Source organism: Microcaecilia unicolor, chromosome 11, assembly GCF_901765095.1.
Source record: "Microcaecilia unicolor chromosome 11, aMicUni1.1, whole genome shotgun sequence".
NCBI classification, from domain to species: Eukaryota; Metazoa; Chordata; class Amphibia; order Gymnophiona; family Siphonopidae; genus Microcaecilia; species Microcaecilia unicolor.
The window spans coordinates 158,037,845-158,058,792 of NC_044041.1; the positions used below are offsets into that span (position 1 = coordinate 158,037,845).

General features: G+C 43.6%; 1 long non-coding RNA gene across 1 annotated transcript in view; it reads left to right on the forward strand.

Moving 5' to 3' along the window:
* Positions 1–20,636, forward strand: part of LOC115479590 — a 55,508-nt gene extending 34,872 nt beyond the window's left edge. The window contains exons 2-3 of the long non-coding RNA XR_003943723.1: positions 19,633–19,733; positions 20,601–20,636. This is a non-coding gene — a long non-coding RNA (uncharacterized LOC115479590). The remainder of the gene's footprint in view (positions 1–19,632; positions 19,734–20,600) is intronic.
* Positions 20,637–20,948: the final 312 nt, after the last annotated feature.

Sequence of the window (20,948 nt, forward strand, 5' to 3'; positions counted from 1 at the left end):
ACAGGTGGGGGGGGGGGGGGGAAGGGCCTGGGTCCGCCTGCCTGAAGTGCATTGCATCCACTAAAACTTCAGGAGCCTTCCTTTCCCTCTCTCAGCTCTGGTCCCGCCCTCATTTCCTGTTGAGGGCGGGACCAGAGCTGAGAGAGGGAAAGGAAGGCTCCTGAAGTGCCGAGCAGCTCGCACGCTTTTCACTCCTGCCGCTGCCTGTAATCCGACGAGGTAACTTTTAAAATTCAGAGGGAGTGGAGGGAGGGAGGCCTCGGAAGATGGGGAGCCTTGGAGCTGGGAGGGGGGCCTTGGAGCTGGCAGGGAAGGAGGGAGGAAGGCCGGCCTTGGAGCTGACAGGGAGGGAGGCCAGGAGGCCTTGGAGCTGGCAGGGAGGGAGGCCTTGGAGCTGACAGGGAGGGAGGGTGGGAGGCCTTAGAGCTAGCAGGGAGGGAGGGAGGCCTTGGAGCCTGCAGGGAGGAAGGGTCGCCTTGGAGCTGGCAGGGAGGGAGGGTCGGAGGGAGGCCTTAGAGCTGGCAGGGAGGGAGGGTCAGAGGTAGGCCTTGGAGCTGGCAGGGAGGGAGGCCTTGGAGCTGGGAGGGAGGGAGGACTTGGAGCTGGGAAGGAGGGGGAACTTGGAGTTGGGAAGGAAGGAGGAGCCCTGGAGCTCGGAGGGGGGCCGGGCCCTGGAGCTCAGAGGGGAGGGAGGGGGGCCCTGGAGCTCGGAGGAGGGGGGATGGTCCTGGAGCTCGGAGGGGATGGCCGGCCCTGGAGCTAGGGTGGGGCTCAGCTTGGGTGGAGCTAGGGTGGGGGCGGAGCTGGGGTGCACATCAAATTGGGGTGCACATCAAATTGGTCTGCACAGGGCCCCACACTTGCTAAGACCGGCCCTGTCTCTAGAACATTTATAAATATGTTAAAAAGCAGCAGTCCTAGCACAGACCCCTGGGGAACCCCACTATTTACCCTTCTCCATTGAGAATACTGACCATTTAACCCTACTCTCTGTTTCTAGCGTTTAACCAGTTTTAATCCACAATAGAACACTACCTCCTACCCATGACTCACTAATTTCCTCTGTAGTCTTTCATGAGGTACTTTGTCAAATGCCTTTTGAAAATCCAGATACACGATATCGACCGGTTCACCTTTATCCACATGTTTGTTCACCTCTTCAAAGAAATGTAGTAGATTGGTGAGGCAAGATTGCCCTTGACTAAATCCATGTTGGCTTTGTCTCATTAATCCATGCTGTTGAATATGCTCTGTAATTTTGCTCTTTATAATAGTCTTTACCATTTTGCCTGGCACAGACATCTGGCTCACCGGTCTATAATTTGCTGGATCACCTCTGGAACCTTTTTTAAAAATTGGCTTTACAGTGGCCACCCTTCAATCTTTCAGTGCCATGCTTGATTTTAAAGATAAATTACATATTACTAACAATAGTTCTGCAAGTTCATTTTTCATAAGTACATAAGTATTGTCATACTGGGACAGACCAAAGGTCCATCAAGCCCAGCATCCTGTTTCCAACATTTGCCAATCCAGGTCACAAATACCTGGCAAGATCCCCAAAAAGTACAAAACATTTTATACTGCTTATCCCAGAAATAGTGGATTTTCCCCAAGTCCAATTTAATAATGGTCTATGGACTTTTCCTTCAGAAAGCCGTCCAAACCTTTTTAAAACTTTGCTAAGTTAACTACCTTTACCACATTTTCTGGCAACAAATTCCAGAGTTTAATTGTCGAGTGAAGAAAACTTTTTCTCCGATTCATTTTAAATTTACTACTTTGTAGCTTCATCGCCTGTCCCTAATTCTAGTATTTTTGGAAAGCATAAACAGACACTTCACATCCACCCGTTCCACTCATCTCATTATTTTATAGACCTCTATCATATCTCCCCTCAGCCATCTTTTCTCCAAGCTGAAGAGTGCTAGCTGCTTTAGCCTTTCTTCATAGGGAAGTTGTCCCATCCCCTTTATCATTTTCGTCGCCCTTCTCTGCACCTTTTCTAATTCCATGATATCTTTTTTTGAGATGCACCGACCAGAATTGAACACAATATTCGAGGTGCGGTTGCACCATGGAGCGATACAAAGTCATTATAACATCCTCATTTTTGTTTTCCATTCCTTTCCTAATAATACCTAACATTCTATTTGCTTTCTTAGCCGCAAAAGCACACTGAACAGAAGGTTTTCAACGTATCATCAACGATGACACCTAGATCCCTTTCTTGATTGGTGACTCCTAATTGGAACCTTGCATGACGTAGCTATAATTCGTGTTCCTCTTTCCCACATGCATCACTTTGCACTTACTCACATTAAATGTCATCTTCCATTTAGATGCCCAGTGTCCCAGTCTCGTAAGGTCCCCTTGTAATTTTTCACAATCCTCCGGCAATTTAACGACTTTGAATAACTTTATGTCATCAGCAAATTTAATTACCTCACTAGCTACTCCCATCTCTAAGTCATTTATAAATATGTTAGAAAGCAGCGGTCCCATCTCAGACCCCTGGGGAACCCAACTAACTACCCTTCTCCATTGAGAATATTGACCATTTAACCCTAATCTCTGTTTTCTATCTTTTAAACAGTTTTTAATCCACAAAAGGACAGTACCTCCTATCCCATGACTCTCCAATTTCCTCTGGAGTCTTTCATTAGATACTTTGTCAAACACCTTCTGAAAATCCAGATACACAATATCAACTGTATCAGTACTCTAGGATGAATACCATCTGGTCCAGGAGATTTGCTACTCTTCAATTTGTCAAATTGCGCCATTACATCTTCCAGATTTATAGAGAATTCATTCATTTTCTCGGACTCGTCAGCTTTGAATACTATTTCTGGCACCAGTATCTCTCCCAAATCTTCCTCAGTGAAGACCGAAGCAAAGGATTCATTTAATCTCTCTGCTATGGCTTTGTCTTCCCTGAGTGCCCCTTTTACCCCTCGGTCATCTAGCGGTCCAACTGATTCTTTTGCTGGCTTCTTGCTTTTAATATACCTAAAAATAGTTTTTACTATATGTTTTTGTCTCCAATGCAATCTTTTTTTCAGTCCCTCTTTGCCTTTCATATCAGCGCTTTGCATTTGACTTGCCATTCCTTATGCTGTGTCTTATTATTTTCAGTCGGATCCTTCTTTCATTTTCTGAAGGATTTTCTTTTAGCTGTAATAGCTTTCTTCACCTCACTTTTTAACCATGCCGGCTGTCGCGTGCCCTTCCTTTCTCCTTTTTTAATACATGGAATATAACTGGCCTGGGCTTCCAGGATGGTATTTTTGAACAGTATCCATGCCTGATGTAAACTTTTGACCTTCGCAGCTGTTTCTCTTTTTGCTGTGTGTACTTACTCCAGAACCGATATCAAATCTGATCATATTATGATCACTTTTATCAAGTGGCCCCAGCACCATTACCTCCTGCATCAAATCATGCGCTCCACTATGGACTAGGTCTAGAATTGTTCTTCCTCTTGTTGGCTCCGGTGTCACCTGTGCCATATGGAGTGGAAGAGTGGCCTAATGGTTAGTGCACTGGCCTGGTAACCTGGGAAAGTGGGTTTAATTTCTACTGTAGCTCCATGTGACTCTGGGTAAATCATAACTCTCTGTTGCCCAAGGTACAAAATAAGTACCTATATATAACATAGAAACCACTTTGTAACCATAGACAGGCAGTATATCAAATCCCATCCCTTTTCTTTATAGGTTTGAAATAGGTTCCTGCTTATCCTAGGCACCTATAGAATTATCCTCATAGTGGGTTAGTTCTATAAGTAGGTGCCTCCATTTAGGTACCCCAAGGCCACACAGTTGAAGTTTATTCTATAACAAAGCCAAGGCACCTAGGTTACATTATTGAATATCAGCATAACCTGGTATTGGCATACTGTATCTAACATATAGGCACCCCCACTTAAGCCAGCTATAGAGTTGGGTGTAAGTATGGGTAACTAAATGCAACAAGGAGTGTAACTTACAGTGGTCTTTAACTTACAAATGTAAATGGGACCCCTTCCTATGCACCACCCCATTTATGCTCTCCTTGCAAATATATGCCTTGTAAACTAAGCACTGTAAAATGATGACAAAAGGTTTCAAACATGCTCACAGTTCTTATTTCACTTGGTCTCCTTCACTGTAGGTTGTCACTCCTGTTCTACATCTTTCTTCATTGTCTTTCCTCACTTGGATGGATCCTGCCCCTCTTTGGTCTCTTCTCCTTCTAAGTGCCTTTAAATTGATTGGGACTTTAGACAGTCCCAGTCTCCACATATTCACAATCTCTTGGTGCACTTTTAATACATAGGACTGATGATGATCTTCTTTATCTTTATTTCCACCCCCCCCCCCCCCCAACCCCACCTTCATTTTGTGGTCACAGGAAGACGTTTGGCTTATTTAAACATTTTCATCTGTTTTTTCTTTTTGGTTGCCTTTTTTTACTTAATCTGTAAAAAGCCCCACTTTTTCTCACTGGTTTGCAGTTGAACCATTCTAGTACTTATGCTGTTCAATGTGTACCGCTTTCAGACATACTGCACCTTTTCACTAGTAATCGTATGTTATTGCTCTTACCCTTGCTGCATGATCGATATATGTTTCTTTTCCTATGAATTTGTTACAAACCTGTTAATAATAACCATTATAAATTATAGTTTCTTGGAATGTCAATGGCCTACGACACCCTATTAAGCGTAAAAAGACTCATTTATTAATAAAAATTAAAAACCACAGATTATCTTCCTACAGTAAAACTCATGTTAATTCTTATGAGGTTCCATCTAAAGTTTCTCTATACAAGACTCCAATGGTATTAATTAACTTCTATGGCGCCTAATGTAGATTCTTCTGAAATTTTCTAAGCACTTTGTCATAAATTGCAAGCTTATGACTCTTTGCCTATTATTATGGCTGGTGATTTAAATTTACCCTTAGATCTCTGGCTTGACAGACATTCTAGAACTAAAATTTCACCAGCTAAAGCTTCTATTACTTTACACTCACTCATCTCACAATTTCAATTGCAACACCCATGGAGATTACAACACCCCACTAGGAATACCTTTTTTCACCACCCCACAATAGTTTTTCCTAGGCTAGATTATTTTTAATTTCTCAGTCCTTATTATCATTATTGTGCCATACTAAGATCTCTCCTATTGTGGTGTCGGATCATGCTCCTGTTTCCATCTCTTTAAATTGGAAAACTCCTTCACCAATTAGATGTCCTCTGTGGCATTTACTCTATCTTTTAGTGGACAAGGCAGTCCGAATTCGTATTCAAAAATTTACCCAGGAATTTTTTCACCTGAATACTTCCCCAGATATTAGCCTAATGACTACTTGGGAAGCCTATAAAGCTGCTATGAGGGGAGGACTGATTTCTTTGAATGCCCATAAAATCAAATCAAATAATGCTCAGATTCTTTCTTTAGAGCAGAAAATTAAAGGCCTTGAAAGTGCTTATCTTAATAATAACGATCCTCTGACAATGAATAATCTATATAAATCCAAACTGCAGTTAAACAGATTATTGAGTGTTAAAGCAGGCCAAGAACGTTTTGATATACTTCAAGACATTATTCAGAAGTAATAAAAGTAGTCGCCTATTGGCAAATTACTTAAAGCAAAGAGGACCAAGAACAGATCCCTGGTATTAAATTACAGTCTAATATCACTTTCTCTTCTTTAAAAGAGATTGCACAGGCATTCCACACCTATTCTCTGCTCTATAAATCTGAAGCTGCCAATCCTGGAGCCACTATAAATCATTTTTTATCATCCTCACAAGGCCCTCATGTGTCAGTCTCAGATCATGATTCATTACGTGAAGCCATTACTGACCAAGATATTTTAGCAGCTATAAAAATAATGGAAAAACTTCAGGGCCTGATAGGATACCGATTGAATTTATTAACGTCTTCCGAACATCCTCATTACTTTTTTGACTTCTCTTTTTAATTACTTAACTCCAGATAACATCATCAATAATAATTTTTCAGAAGCCATTATTATAGTAATTCTAAAACTGAACAAATATCCTCTCTTAGTTCAAAATTATCGTCCCATTTCTCTCCTCAATGTGGATTACAAAATCTATGCAAAGATCCTTGCTTTTAGATTGAAACAAATTATAGGAACAATTATTCACCCCAATCAACTAGGGTTTATGCCTAATCATCCCATTACTGATAATACTCATATATTATTTTATCTTTCACATATTGCACAATCTCAGCTCCACCCTATTGTGGCTTTGTCATTAGAAGCGGAGAAGGCCTTTGATAGGGTGCAGTGGGAATATTTATTTTCAGTTTTAAAATGGTTTGGGATCCCAGTCTCATTTATACAAAAAGAACGAGTATTATGTGCCAATCCTACAGCTAAAATTTTAACTAATAACATATATGAAGAGAGGAACACAACAAAGCTGCCCTCTTTCCCCTTACCTTATCCTGGAGAAGGACCGCGATTGACTGGCAAAAGTACATATGAGAATGGAGTGGATATAGCACCGTTCACGGAAGAGAGAGTGTATGAACAATTTGAAAATCTAAAGGTGGACAAAGCCATGGGACCGGACGGGATCCACCCCAGGATATTGAGGAAGCTCAGAGAGCTTCTGGCGGGTCCTCTTAAAGATTTGTTTAATAAATCCTTGGAGACGAGAGAGGTTCCATGGGATTGGAGAACAGCGGATGTGGTCCCTCTTCACAAAAGTGGTGATAGGGAAGAAGCTGGAAACTATAGGCCGGTAAGCCTCACTTCGGTTATTGGAAAGTAATGGAAGCGATGCTGAAGGAAAGGATAGTGAATTTCCTGGAAGCCAATAAGTTACAACATCTGAGACAACATGGTTTTACCAAAGGTAAATCGAACCAAACGAATCTCATTGAATTCTTTGGGTGACCGGAGAATTGAATCATGGACTTGCTATAGACGTAATCTACTTAGATTTCAGCAAAGCTTTTGACACGGTTCCCCACAGGAGGCTCTTAAATAAACTTGGCAGGTGGAAGATAGGACCCGATGTGGTGAACTGGATTAGGAACTGGTTGACGGACATATGCAGAGGGTGGTGGTAAATGGAATTCGCTCGGATGAGGGAAAGGTGAGTAGTGGAGTGCCTCAGGGATCGATGCTGGGGATGATTCTGTTCAATATATTTGTGAGTGACATTGCCGAAGGGTTAGAAGGTAAAGTTTGCCTTTTTGCTGATGATACTAAGATTTTTAACAGAGTGGACACCCAGGAGGGAGTGGAAAACATGAAAAAGGATCTGCAGAAGCTAGAAGAGTGGTCTAAGGTTTGGCAATTAAAATTCTATGTGAAGAAATGCAAAGTGATGCACTTAGGGAGTAGAAATCCACTGGAGACATAGGCGGTGAGAGTCTGATATGTACAGACGGGGAGAGGGATCTTGGGTGATAGTATCTGAGGATCTGAAGGCGACAAAACAGTGTGACAAGGCGGTGACCATAGCTAGAAGGTTGCTAGGCTGTATAGAGAGAGGTGTGACCAGCAGAAGAAAGGAGGTGCTGATGCCCCTGTATAAGTCGTTGGTGAGGCCCCACCTGGAGTATTGTGTTCAGTTTTGGAGGCCGTATCTTGCTAAGGATGTAAAAAGAATTGAAGTGGTGCAAAGAAAAGCTACAAGAATGGTATGGGATTTACGTTACAAGATATATGAGGAGAGACTTGCTGACCTGAACATGTATACCCTGGAGGAAAGGAGAAACAGAGGTGATATGATACAGATGTTCAAATATTTGAAAGGTATTAGTCCGCAAACTAACCTTTTCCAGAGATGGGAAGGCGGTAGAACTAGAGGACATGAAATGAGATTGAAGGGGGGCAGACTCAAGAAAAATGTCAGGAAGTATTTTTTCACGGAGAGAGTGGTGGATACTTGGAATGCCCTCCCGCGGGAGGTGGTGGAGATGAAATCGGTAATGGAATTCAAAAATGCTTGGGATAAACATAAAGGAATCCTGTTCAGAAGGAAGGGATCCTCAGAAGCTTAGCAGAGATTGGGTGGCAGAGCTGGTGGTTGGGAGGCAAGGCTAGTGGTTGGGAGGCGGGGCTAGTGCTGGGCAGACTTCTACGGTCTGTGCCCTGAAAATGAGAGATACAAATCAAGGTCAGGTATACACATAAAGTAGCCCATATGTGTTTATCTTGTTGGGCAGACTGGATGGACCGTGTGGGTCATCTACTATGTTACTATCCTGCTTATTTTTGAAGGAGCAGGGCGCCCATCTTCCGACACAAATCGAGAGATGGGTGCCCTTTTCCTAAGGGCGGCCAAATCAGTATAATTGAAAGCCGATTTTGGCCGCCCTCAACTGCTTTCCATCGCTGGGCCGGCCAAAGTTCAAGGGGGCATGTCTGCAGTGTACCGAAGGCGGGACGGGAGCATGGTTTACAGATGGCCGTCGGCCGATAATGGAAAAAAGAAGGGCGGCCCTGACGAACATTTGGCCAACTTTACTTGGTCCATTTATTTTCAGGACCAAGCCTCAAAAAGGTGTCCGAACTGACCAGATGACCACCGGAGGGAATAGGGGATGACCTCCCCATACTCCCCCAGTGGTCAACAACCCCCTCCCACCCTAAAAAAGAAATTAAAAACATTTTTTTGCCAGCCTCTATGCCAGCCTCAAATGTCATACCCAGCTCCATGACAGCAGTATGCAGGTCCCTGGAGCAGTTTTAGTGGATGCAGTGCACTTCAGGTAGGCGGACCCAGGCCCATTCCCCCCCTACCTGTTACACTTGTGGTGGTAAATGTGAGCCCTCTAAAACCCACCCAAAATCCACTGTAACCACATGTAGGTGCCCCCCTTCAGCCATAAGGGCTATGGTAATGGTGTAGAGTTGTGGGGAGTGGGTTTTGGGGGGATTTGGGGGGCTCAGCACTCAAGGTAAGGGAGCTATGCACCTGGGAGCAATTTTTGAAGTCTACTGCAGTGCCCCCTAGGGTGCCCGGTTGGTGTCCTGGCATGTGAGGGGGACCAGTGCACTACAAATGCTGGCTCCTCCCAAGACCAAATGCCTTGGATTTGGCCGGGTTTGAGATGGCCGGCATTAGTTTCCATTATGGGTGAAAACCGATGCCGGCCATCTCAAACCTGGCCATGTTTGACATTTGGCCGGCCCCAACCGTATTATCGAAACGAAAGATGGCCGGCCATCTTTTTCGATAATACGGTTCGGGACCGCTTTTTGTGGCACCGGCCATCTAGATAGGCAGCCATCTAGATGGCCGGCGTCGTTCGATTATGCCCCTCTATGTTACCTGTTCAGTATAGCTCCTGAACTCTTGGCTATTAGGCAAAATCCACGTATTCCAAGTATTGCATATACTAATAGAGAAATTAAGATTACAGCATATGCTGATGATGTTCTTCTATATTTGTCAAATCTTGCTGAGTCTATTCCTATTCTCTTTCAAGTAATTGATTCATTCTCAGTTTTCTTACGGTATAAGATTAACCAACAAAAGACTGAAATTCTCCCTCTAAATTACCTTGCTCATTCAGATATAGCCAAATCCTTCAATTTAATCTGGGCTATCTCTAAAATTAGGTACTTAGGTGCAGATCTATATACTTTTCTATCTGTCACTATTAAAAATAATAGTGAACTAATACTGCAATTTGTAAAATGGTCCAAATGGTAACAACTATTATCCCTACTCAGGATCCCCTGTCATTAAAAGCTAATAATTTTGGCTTATTAGCAATTGATTCAGATCTGGTACATTCAGACCCTAAGGAGCCCATTTACTAAGCTGCATAGGTGCCTACGCGTGCCCAACGCGTGCCAATTCGGAACTTGCACCCGATTACCATGTGGCCCAGGCAGTAATTTAATTTTTTACATGCGTCCAGTACGCGCACTGGAAAATATATTTTATTTTCCAGCACGTGGCGCTAACACGGGCGGTAGTCGGCATTATACGCACACTGACGATTACCACCCAGTTAACACGTGAGACCTTACTACTAAGTGAATGGGTGGCGGTAAGGTCTCAGACCCAAAATGGACTCATGCCAATTTTCATTTTGCTGCACATCCATTTTGGGCCAAAAAAGAGGCCTTTTTTACAGGTGCGCTTAAAATTGGATCTGCAGGCATCCAAAACACGTGATTACAATAGCACAGGCCATTTTTCAGCGCAACTTAGTAAAAGGACCCTTAAATTTGCTATTGCTAATAAGTCTATACTTAACAATTGGAAAGATAATTCTCTACTCTCAATACATTTTTTGTGGCAATCAGTCTTACTAATTCATAAAGTTGAACTTTCTTTAGCAGACAAACTTGGGGGCCCTTTTACTAAGCCGCGTAGATGCCTATGCACACCCAACGTGTGCCAAATTGGAGTTACTGCCTGGTTACCGCGTGGGCCCTTGTGGTAATTCAATTTTGGCGAGCATCCGCTATGCACATCTGAAAAATATTATTTTCTGGCACGCGACAGCTATGTGGGTCAAGTGGCATTTGACGCATGTAGACCATTACTGCCCAGTTACCGCATGAGATCTTACCGCTAGGTCAATGGCTTGCGATAAGGTCTCAGACCCAAAATGGACACGTGGCAGTTTTCATTTTGCCGCACGTCCATTTTCGACAAAAAAAGGCATTTTTTGTAAGTGCACTAAAAAATAATTCTGCATGCACCCAAAACACGTCTTCACTACCGCCAGCCATTATTCAATGCACCTTAGTAAAAGGACCCCTAGGTAATGTATCTAAAAAAACAAAGAAACAAAGATCTGGTCATATTTAGATGCTTACCTCAGTGTATCTTCTCAGTAATTCCTGTATGTGTTATTATTATCTATTAAGGTCATGTATCATTTAAGCACCTATTAGAACAAGTATGGTTATGAGCAATATACTGATTTACTAGTGTGTGGTTGTGCCTGTGGGATAGTCATCCTGTACTTTTCACAATTCTTTGTGTATATGCACCAACTATTATTTGTATACTTGTTATACTCTGTTATGTTTTATGTACATTTAAATACATAAAATAAATATGGACAAAACAAAAAACATTAAACAGGGAAGGCGAAAGTGGAGAACCCTGGGGTACCCCACACGGCAACACCCAGTCAGTAGAAAACATATTAGTAAACGCAAAGGGCTATCTAGGTGAGGAAACCAAGTCTCTGCTATCACGCAAATCGGACCTAAGGGTTGCCAACAAAATCCATTAATAAACATAGGGGCCCTTTTACTAAACTGCATTAGGCTGTTAACATAGGAGCCAACTTTTCAAAATTATTGGGGGTGCTAAGCCCAATGAAAATAACCCCTCCTTGGACACATACAATAAATTTCCTAAATATTGGGGGTGCTCAAGCACCCACAGCACCCACGGAGTCGGCTCCAATGGCTGTTAACACATGGATTAGCACACGTGAATCGCTAGTGCAGTTCTGCGGTAGTTGTTGATGCATTAAAATCAGCAAAAGCATGCAGCGATCCACATGTTAATGGCCTAATGCAGACGTGGGCAGATCTGGGAGGAGAAAGGGGCATGCTGTAGGTGTGTTGACAAAAGGGTGCTAGTGCAGGTGTGCCCCAGGCCAGATTCTGCCTCAGGCTCCAGCTCCAGTTCATGTATAGACAGCACAGGAGAATCCACCACAGCAAGAGCAGCAGCAGCAACAGCCAGGGCAGAGACAGCATCGGCCCTGTAGGCTCGAACAACACTCCCGGCGCCCATGGGTGTTTGCAGTCAGGAGAATACTGCAAGGGCAGCATGAGGACTATGTTACTGCCCTGAACAAAATTACAGAGCACATTCAAAAGCATGGACTAATGGGACAAAGTCAACATGGGTTTAGTGAAGGGAAGTCTTGCCTCACCAATCTGCTGCATTTCTTTGAAGGGGTAAACAAACATGTGGACAAAGGTGAGCCAGTTGATATTGTGTATCTAGATTTTCAGAAGGCATTTGATAAGGTCCCTCATGAAAGACTACAGAGGAAATTAGAGGGACATGGGATCGGAGGTAGTGTTTTACTGTGGATAAAAACTGGTTGATAGATAGGAAACAGAGAGTAGGATTAAAAGGTCAATATTTGCAATGAAGAAGGGTAGTTAGCGGGGTCCCTCAGGGATCGGTGCTGGGACCTCTGCTTTTTAACATATTCATAAATGACCTAGAGATGGGGGTAAGTAGTGAGGTAATCAAATTTACCAATGACACATTGTTATTCAAAGTAGTCAAATCGTGGGAAGATTGTGAAAAACTACAAGAGGACCGTACGAGATTGGGAGACTGGGCATCTAAATGGCAGAAGATGACGTTTAATGTGATCAAGTGCAAAGTGATGCATGTGGGAAAGAGGAAGCCAAACTATAACTACGTCATGCAAGGTTCAGAGTTGGGAGTCACGGACCGAGAAAGTGATCTAGGTGTCGTCGTTGATGATACGTTGAAAACTTCTGCTCAATGTGCTGCTGTGGCTAGGAAAGCAGATAGAATGTTGGGTATCATTAGGAAAGGGATTGATAACAAAAATAAGGATATTATTCTGCCGTTGTATCACTCCATGGTGCGACCACACCTCGAGTATTGTGTTCATTTCTGGTCACCGCACCTCAAAAAAGACATAGTGGAATTGGAAAAGGTGCAGAGAAGGGCGACAAAGATGATACAGGGGATGGGACAACTTCCCTATCAGGATAGGCTGAAGAGGCTGGGGCTCTTCAGCTTGGAGAAAAGGCTGCTGAGGGGAGATATGATAGAGGTCTATAAGATAATGAGTGGAATGGAACGGGTCGATGTGGAGCATCTGTTTACGCTTTCCAAAAATACTAGGACAAGGGGGCATGCGATGAAGCTGCAGTGTGGTAAATTTAAAATGAATCGGAGGAAATTTTTCTTCACTCAACGCGTAGTTAAACTCTGGAATTCGCTGCCGGAAAAGGTGGTTAAGGTGGTTAAGGGGGTTAACGTAGCGGACTTAAAAAAAGGGTTGGACGGCTTCCTGGAGGAAAAAGCCGTAGAATGCTATTGAATGGACAACGGAGTAATACAGTATTTCTAGGATGGGCGGGACAATTGTTTGTTCTTTTGGCTGCTGACGGTGACAGGGTGCTGGACTCGATGGACCCTTGGTCTGTCCCAGCATGGCGATGCTTATGTACTTATGTACTTATGAACTGGCTGAGCTGAGTAGTTGTCATGGAGTTATATGAGTAGCTAAGGGAGATTTGGATTCCATCACAGACAGGTCCCACGCTATACCTGGTCTGGCCAAGCTGTTGAGCATGTTACATTGTTTTGCTTCCAGCAGTTTTCAACCACCTGTGACCGCAGTCAGTGGCATGGGCTTCTCCTTTGTGTTTGCTTTCTGTACCAGGTACTCCGTGCCATGATGTGCCAGCTTAGGGACTACGTTCACTTTCCTAATACTAGGCAACAATGGGAGGCTCTGAGTGACCAGTTTCAGACATCGCAGGGCTACCATATGTGATGGGAGCAATAGATTTCACCACATGTCACTTTTTATACCACACCAGCGCAAGGGAAGTGATATATCGCAATCGTAAAGCACTTTCATTTCCTAAATGTGGCGGTGCTTTGTAATGCAAACATGCAAACCCTGAATGTGGTATCCAGGTTCCCAGGGTCATCCCATGATTCCTATATCCTGCATTGCACCTCCCTAAAAATTAAACATGAAACATCAAAAGGGAAAATGCATAAAAATCAATAATACTGAATTTAGTTTTTGTTTCAAAAAGAAACCACTGCAAACAAAATTATTTATGAAAACAGGAGCTTAGGAATGCACGGAAGCAGTACTTGCTCTCATTGCCATGGCAAAAAGCAGATAACGAAGTCCTGCACTGTTGGGAGGAGGGAAATAAGGGGGGTGGTACATAATCACATGATACTTAAACGATACAGTTTGGGATTTATGGAGTACAGGGGTGGTATAGTTAGTGGGTTTGGGAAAAGGTAGTGTGGAGAGGTGGGGGAGGTTCTCTTAGGTTGGGAAGGAAGCTCATATTATGTGCTGGGCCTTCAGGAGGTTATAGTAATTGAAATATGGTTAACAGGTGTGGGATGGAGGCCGGGAATCCTATACCACTTGATGTGATTTGTTGTTGTTGTTGTATTGTTTCCCTAACTGTGTTGTCTGCTTGTGCCTGTTTTCTTTGAATGTGTCTGGCATCGGGTCTCCCATAAAATGTTATAAAATTTTGACAGAATTGAAACGTTGGGGTTGCCCACCTTGCCTGTTTGCAGGAGACCTAGTTGAACATGAACAAAAGTTAAAACATGACTAGGTGAGTACAGTAATATCTGCTTCTTCCCCAGAGAGGAGGGTGGGGTGGCCATATTGCTAGGTAAGGCATTTAAGTGTACGGTGGAATCAGTTTTGCCAGATTCAAAGGGTAAATGCTGGTACTGCTCACCTGACAGGACAATAAGTTTGTAGTGGCTAAAATTTATTGTCCCAATACAACAGAGCATGCTTTTTTGGTAGAAGTGATTAACAAATGTTTGAACTTTGGAAATGACCCTTTACTTCTTTTTGGGGACTTTAATATGGTAATGGACTCTACAGTGGATAGGTCACCTACATCTCTAGAGAGGGTTAATATTATGAGAGGTCTACATTATCTCTGTGGCCGCTTAGACATTATTGATGCTTGGAGAACACTACATCCTTTTGACATAGAATTTACCTATATGGCCCGCGCTCATGCCTCAACTTCCTGATTGGATTATTTATTTAATTCCAGTGCATGGTTTCTAAGGGTTAATGAGGCATGATTGGGCCCAATAATTATTACTATTCTCCAGTATGGATTTGACATAAAAATCATGTAGAATATGATGTGCGTCCTCGGTGGGCTTTTCCTAAAAGACTATACTATGATCCCCAATTTAAACCATATTTGGTTATGCAGTGAGAAGAGTATTATTAATTACTTGATAATCTGTATGCTTTATTGAATTGATTATATCCATTTTGTTACACTTGTTCTTTATGTAACCAATAGTTTATCTACTCTTGATTGGCGCTTGTCATGTATTATTGTAAGCCACATTGAGTCTGCAAATAGGTGGAAAAATGTGGGATACAAATGCAATAAATAAATAATAAGCATAATGGGCAACATAGCCAAACCCCAGGGTTGTCTTGGCCGGCAGTGAAAGCTTTTTAGCAGGAAGATATTTTCACATATGTAGAAGACAATCTAGAGAACAGAATAAAAACATCTTAACATTAGAAAAAGATTTTTCTATTGCACACCGGTGTTTTCTAGTACATCCCACCCAGACAAATAATGAAAGTTTAGTGGCTGTTCAGGTTGCCCTAAATTGTATTTCTATCCTTTCTTTTGTAGATACTGCTACATTATTGGAGATCCCAATAAATAGAGGTTTTATTATATTTTAAACCAGTCTTTAAGTTACTTCTTTTGCCTTTGACTTAATGTGCCTACTTAATATTAACTAATTACATTTAAGCATGCTATTAGGGATCCTTATTAGTATGTGTGCATGGAGAGAGAATTTTCAGGAGAACCTGGAATACATTTGGCCACAGATCTTAACTAAAATGTTTATGCACTAGCCTCAGGGGTATCCTTCAGCCCAACTAACCTGTGAAGTCTGTTACACATTCTTAATGTGTAAATGTATATACAGGGCCACTTCATTGCATTTTGTCAAGATGAGCCGACCCAAACACTATGTTCATCCCAGCACATTTATATGGTATTGCTGTCTTTGTCCAAAATTCAACCATCTACTCACGAAAGAGCTTTTAGCTATGTGGATCCTTTCATTTGAAATAAACTTCTTCTCTCATTAAGGCTACAATGCTCGAGAATAGCTTTGGGCAGTTATCTGCTCATCTTATTGATCTGGATTTTATTTTACTGTATTGGATTTAGGTGATTAAATTTGTACTGTGTTTCATTTATTGTTATCCATTATGATGCTCTGTGAAGAGCAGAATAATAAATCATAGTGCATGTAATCAAAGTTTAATTATCATCAAACTAACAAGAGGGAGAACCCAGTCTAGGAATTGATCTGAGGGAAAGAAAAAAAGACAGGAAGAGAAAGAACTGGAGAGATGGGGAGAGGTTGAAGAGGGAACCAGCCCAAGGATTAAGCTGGGGGAGGGGGAGAGAAAAGGAGGAAGGGAGAGAAGAAACTGGTGAGGAGTGGAAAAGGGGACTAGTTCAGGGCTAGGATGGAGCACTGGCATAGCCACAGGTGGGCCTGGGTGGGCCAGGGCCCATCCACTTAGGGCTCAGGCCCACCCAACAGTAGCACATGTTTAGCGGTAGCTGGTGGAGATCCCAAACTCTACCAGCTGAAGACTTTCCCCTGATGGTAATGAAAACGCTACTCTCCATGATACTGGCACCTGCGCATGTTCACTTTTCAGCGCATGCCTGCTGCAGACTGCCAAGGTGGAAAGAAGCATTTTCCTCTCAGCTGAGATGTCTTTTGGTGATGGGGGGGGAGAACATTTGGTGCCCACCCACTTCTTGCCTAAGTCCACCCAAAATCTGTTGTCTGGCTATGCCCCTGGGATGGAGGGTGGGAAGAAGAGAAAACATTTGCTGTTACAGTACTGATCCCTCAGTGGATGCTGTAATGGTCTCTAGCCCAGTGAAAGTCTAGGCAGCATGTGACAGTGAGATTTAGGAGACAGAAATGCCTAGGGAAGGATTTTATTCCTTGACCTGTTTAATACAGTGATATAAAAGGGATAGAAATACCTGGGGCTAGTCTTTATTCTTTGTACCATGTGATATGGTAAGATTAAAACACCCAAGGATGATCCTTGTACCCTTCACAATTGGATTATGAAAGGCATTTTTAAAATTTATTTTATTTATTTGTTACATTTGTATCCCACCTTTTCCCACTTATTAGTAGGCACAAAGTGGCTTACATAGTTCCGGAGAGGTGGTTACAGACTCCTGTGTGAACAAATACAGTATAGGGGTACTATTACAGTGACAAGTACAGTAAAGAAGTATTGGTAAATAGGTTGGGATGATTCAGACAAAATGTTAGGGTGTGATCATGCGTCGGGGTTGAAAACTGTCAGTTTCCTGATTAAAATGCCATATTTCATTATTCGGTGTTTGTCAGATACTGTGGGGTATGCCTTCTTGAACAGGTGAGTTTTTAGTTTTTTTCGGAATTCTAGATGATTATTCGTAGATTTCAGGTGTTTTGGTAGAGAATTCCAGAGCTGTGTGCATATGTAAGAGAAACTTGACACGTACATTGATTTATACTTCAGGCTTTTACAACCTGGGAAGTGAAGAGTTAAGTACACTTTCAATATGATGTCTAAGTCTGGTTTTGGACATTTTCTAGAAAACGTCCAAAAATGGCAACATATAATGGAAAAACATTATGTCTTTTCATGCTCCAAAATATCGAATGTGAATGTATAAAATAGAAATGTCTAACATGAGTCACAAAAGACGTTTCCGGGATACAACCAATGTAGAATGTCCATCACACAAATGTCCCCGCACCTATTAAAACGTGCATGGTTACACTAGAAACGCCCTTTCCACGTGCTAAATGTCCATATAAGGCTCCGCACATGTAAGAACATTCATTCAGAGAGCAAAATGGCACTCAGGAGATAGCCCAACTTTAGTGTTGCTGAAACACTTCAGGTTATACAGCTGTGTCTAAGGCACAAATGGTGCCTATTTAAATGGCATCACCACCTGCCCCCTAGGAATGTCTCCATAAGGGCCTAGACCCTAATAAGAGAGACACCCTGACAAGGTAAGTGTTCAGCAATGGCAGCCCCAGCATTGGACATGGGCACTGAGGTCTCCCTCCTGTTGCAGCACATTTAAGAGCTCCCTCACCAATCCAAACACTTACTGATGTCTCTCATTCAAGAGTAATCAGGGATATGTGCACATCCATATCCATAAATATAATCAGTGTCCTAGAAAGAAACACCAGTGTCACTCACTGACCATTCCCACATTCCACATTATGCACAGAAAGGGCACTCTCTGTCCCCATGTCCACCTCAACTACCATCCAGCTCATTTTCGAAAGTGATCGCCGGCCATATTCCGACACAAATCGGGAGATGGCCGGCGATCTCACAAAGGCGGCCAAATCGGTATAATCGAAAGCCGCTATTTTGACACCATCGCCGCTTTTCCATCGCAGAGCCAGCAAAAGTTCAAGGGGGCGTGTTGGCAGCGACGCGAAGGCAGGACAAGGGCGGGCATGGGCGGGGTTACGAAATGGCCGGCTTTAGCCCATAATGGAAAAAAACCCGGCGATGAAGAGCATTTGGCCGCTTTTACTTGGTCCCTTTTTTGCAGGTCCAAACTTCAAAAAGGTGGCCGAACTGACCACATGACCACCAGAAGGAATCGGGGATGACCTCCCCGTACTCCCCCAGTGGTCACCAACCCCCTCCCAGCGTAAAAAACAGATTACAAATACTTTTTTGCCAGCCTCTATGCCAGCCTCAAATGCCGTACCCACCTCCATGACAGCAGAATGTGTTCTGTCCTCCGACAGCCTTTGCCTGCTTGTGATGTGGCTCTGGGGTGAGTGTGGCACCTTTTCTGTTATTTGCACTGCAGAGTCACATCAGCAATGCATTGTGGTGGGTATAGGTATTGGTAGTTGGTAGGCTCTGCTTTTCCCCCTGCTTACTGGATCAGAGTGTGCCCTGTTTTGTTTCCTGTTGTAGTCCATGCGGTAGGGCCATGTTTGTAAGACAGTTTTAGATCCCTTTCCTGTGTTACCCACATCATAGAACGTAGTTCTTACCTTGAATGGTGCTGAAAGAGGGCATTGTACACCATTGTGCCAGCTCTGACCTACTGCTAATCTTAGTACCAGGGGACTCTTTGCCAGTTGGGCACAACCTCTGATCAGCAGTTAACTATGAGTAAACGTGGTTATTTCAAGAAAGGACTTTTTCAGAGAGATTAGTCTTCAGGTGTGAACTGGTGTGCCAAAGTTATATAGCAGCAATAAGTCCTAGAGGCTGTATGCAGGTCCCTGGAGCAGTTTTAGTGGGTGCAGTACATTTGTGGGTAGTGGGTTTTTTGGGGGGGGGGGGGTTGTGGGGCTCAGCTCCCAAAGTAAGGGAGCTATGCACGTGGGAGCTTTTCTGAGGTCCACAGCAGTGACCCCTAGGGAGCCCGGTTGGTGTCCTGGCATGTCAGGGGGGCCAGTGCACAAAAAATGCTGGCTCCTCCCATGGCCAAATGCCTTGAATTTGGCCGGGGTTTGAGATGGCTGACATAACTTTCCATTATCGCTAAAAAACGAAGCCGGCCATCTCAAACCCTGGCCAAATCCAATGCATTTGGCTGGCCGGAACCGTATTATCGAAACAAAAGATGGCTGGCCATCTTTTTCGAAAATACGGGTCTGGCCAGCTGTTTGTGGTGCCGCCAAAATACATTGCCGGCCATGTATTTCGCCGGCGCCATTCAATTATTCCCCTCCATATCACCTGTACCTATGTAATGTCCCATCCCCCCTCCATCAGTGCTAGGTAAGAAGGGCCATCCCATGAATCCTGGTGTACAAATTTGTATCTTACAGGCATTTTGGCATTAGGAGGGAGCTGGAATCCCTGATACGCCGCTACAGGTGAGAAAACCTGGTCATGATCCGGCGTGTGCGATGGCGCATAATGGCCCAATGTAAGTATCACAAACTGAGCACCCCTATTTATTTGTTTATGTATTTATTTAATTATGACATTTTCATGTACAATTTCACGTTCAATGTGGCTAATAACCTAAAAAGAAGTCATAACAAAATATGAAACAATATACATAAAAGACACACATATCAATAAGGAAAGAATCATAAATATATAAAGACTGCAATAATAAAGTGTAATAGGGAGAATGCTGTAACACCTCTATCCCAGATCAAGGTCTGAGGTTGCAGCTACCCTCCCTAGAGTACAGCTGCAAATTCTAACTCACCACCTGTACAATGACATGGAAAGGAATGGGTCACACTGCAAGTGCTACAGCAGGGGACATCAAAACGTTACCACCTATGTTCACCTTTTCTGTCATTACCCCTTCACAAATCTATTTCCCCTATTGTTGGGGATCAGGGTGGCTCACTTCTTTATCCCCCTTTATCAGGGTGGATAATGTTTCATGATATTCCTGCCTGAGGTCCTGCTATTAGTGGATGTGATAGTATGAATTTTAAGTCATTTAATGAAATAGTCCCCTCCAAAACAAGCCCATCACCACAAATGGTAATACTGGGAATCCAACCCATAACCCTTGGATATAGGCACCATACACATAACCCAAATTCAAACATGCTGCTGAGGAATAAATGGGCCCTGCTATCACATCCTGTGTGCTCCTTGTCAGACCAGCCTCCAGGGTTCCCTGCCATGTCATCTCATGCATCTCACACCCCAGGCCTATACCCCATGGATCACCACTGACCACACCTCTCCTCATCCCTGCCTGATTACAGCCAGCTCCTGCGCTATGCAAGCCATGTGCTGATCTCAAGTACAAACCTTTTACACACAGATGACAGCAAGAGCAGCAGCAGGCCGGAGGAGGAGGCTGCAGAGCAGCAGCAGGCCTTGGTAGAGGAGGAGGAGGCAGCAGCAGCAGGGGAGCAGGAGGCTGCAGAGCAGGCCTAGGAGGTGGAGGAGGAAGAGGAGGCAGAGGCAAGGGTGGAGGAGATTGTGGTAGACCCTGGGGAATGGGAGGTACCCGAACATGTCGAGGAGCCCTGTGAGGATATGCCTCCTCTTGAGGGGGAAGAAGAGGAGGATACAAGACACCACCAGCACCCCCCACTACCACCACCACCACCGGTGGACAACCGTGCAGCTGTACTGTACCTCCTGCAGCAAGTGGTTGATACTCAAA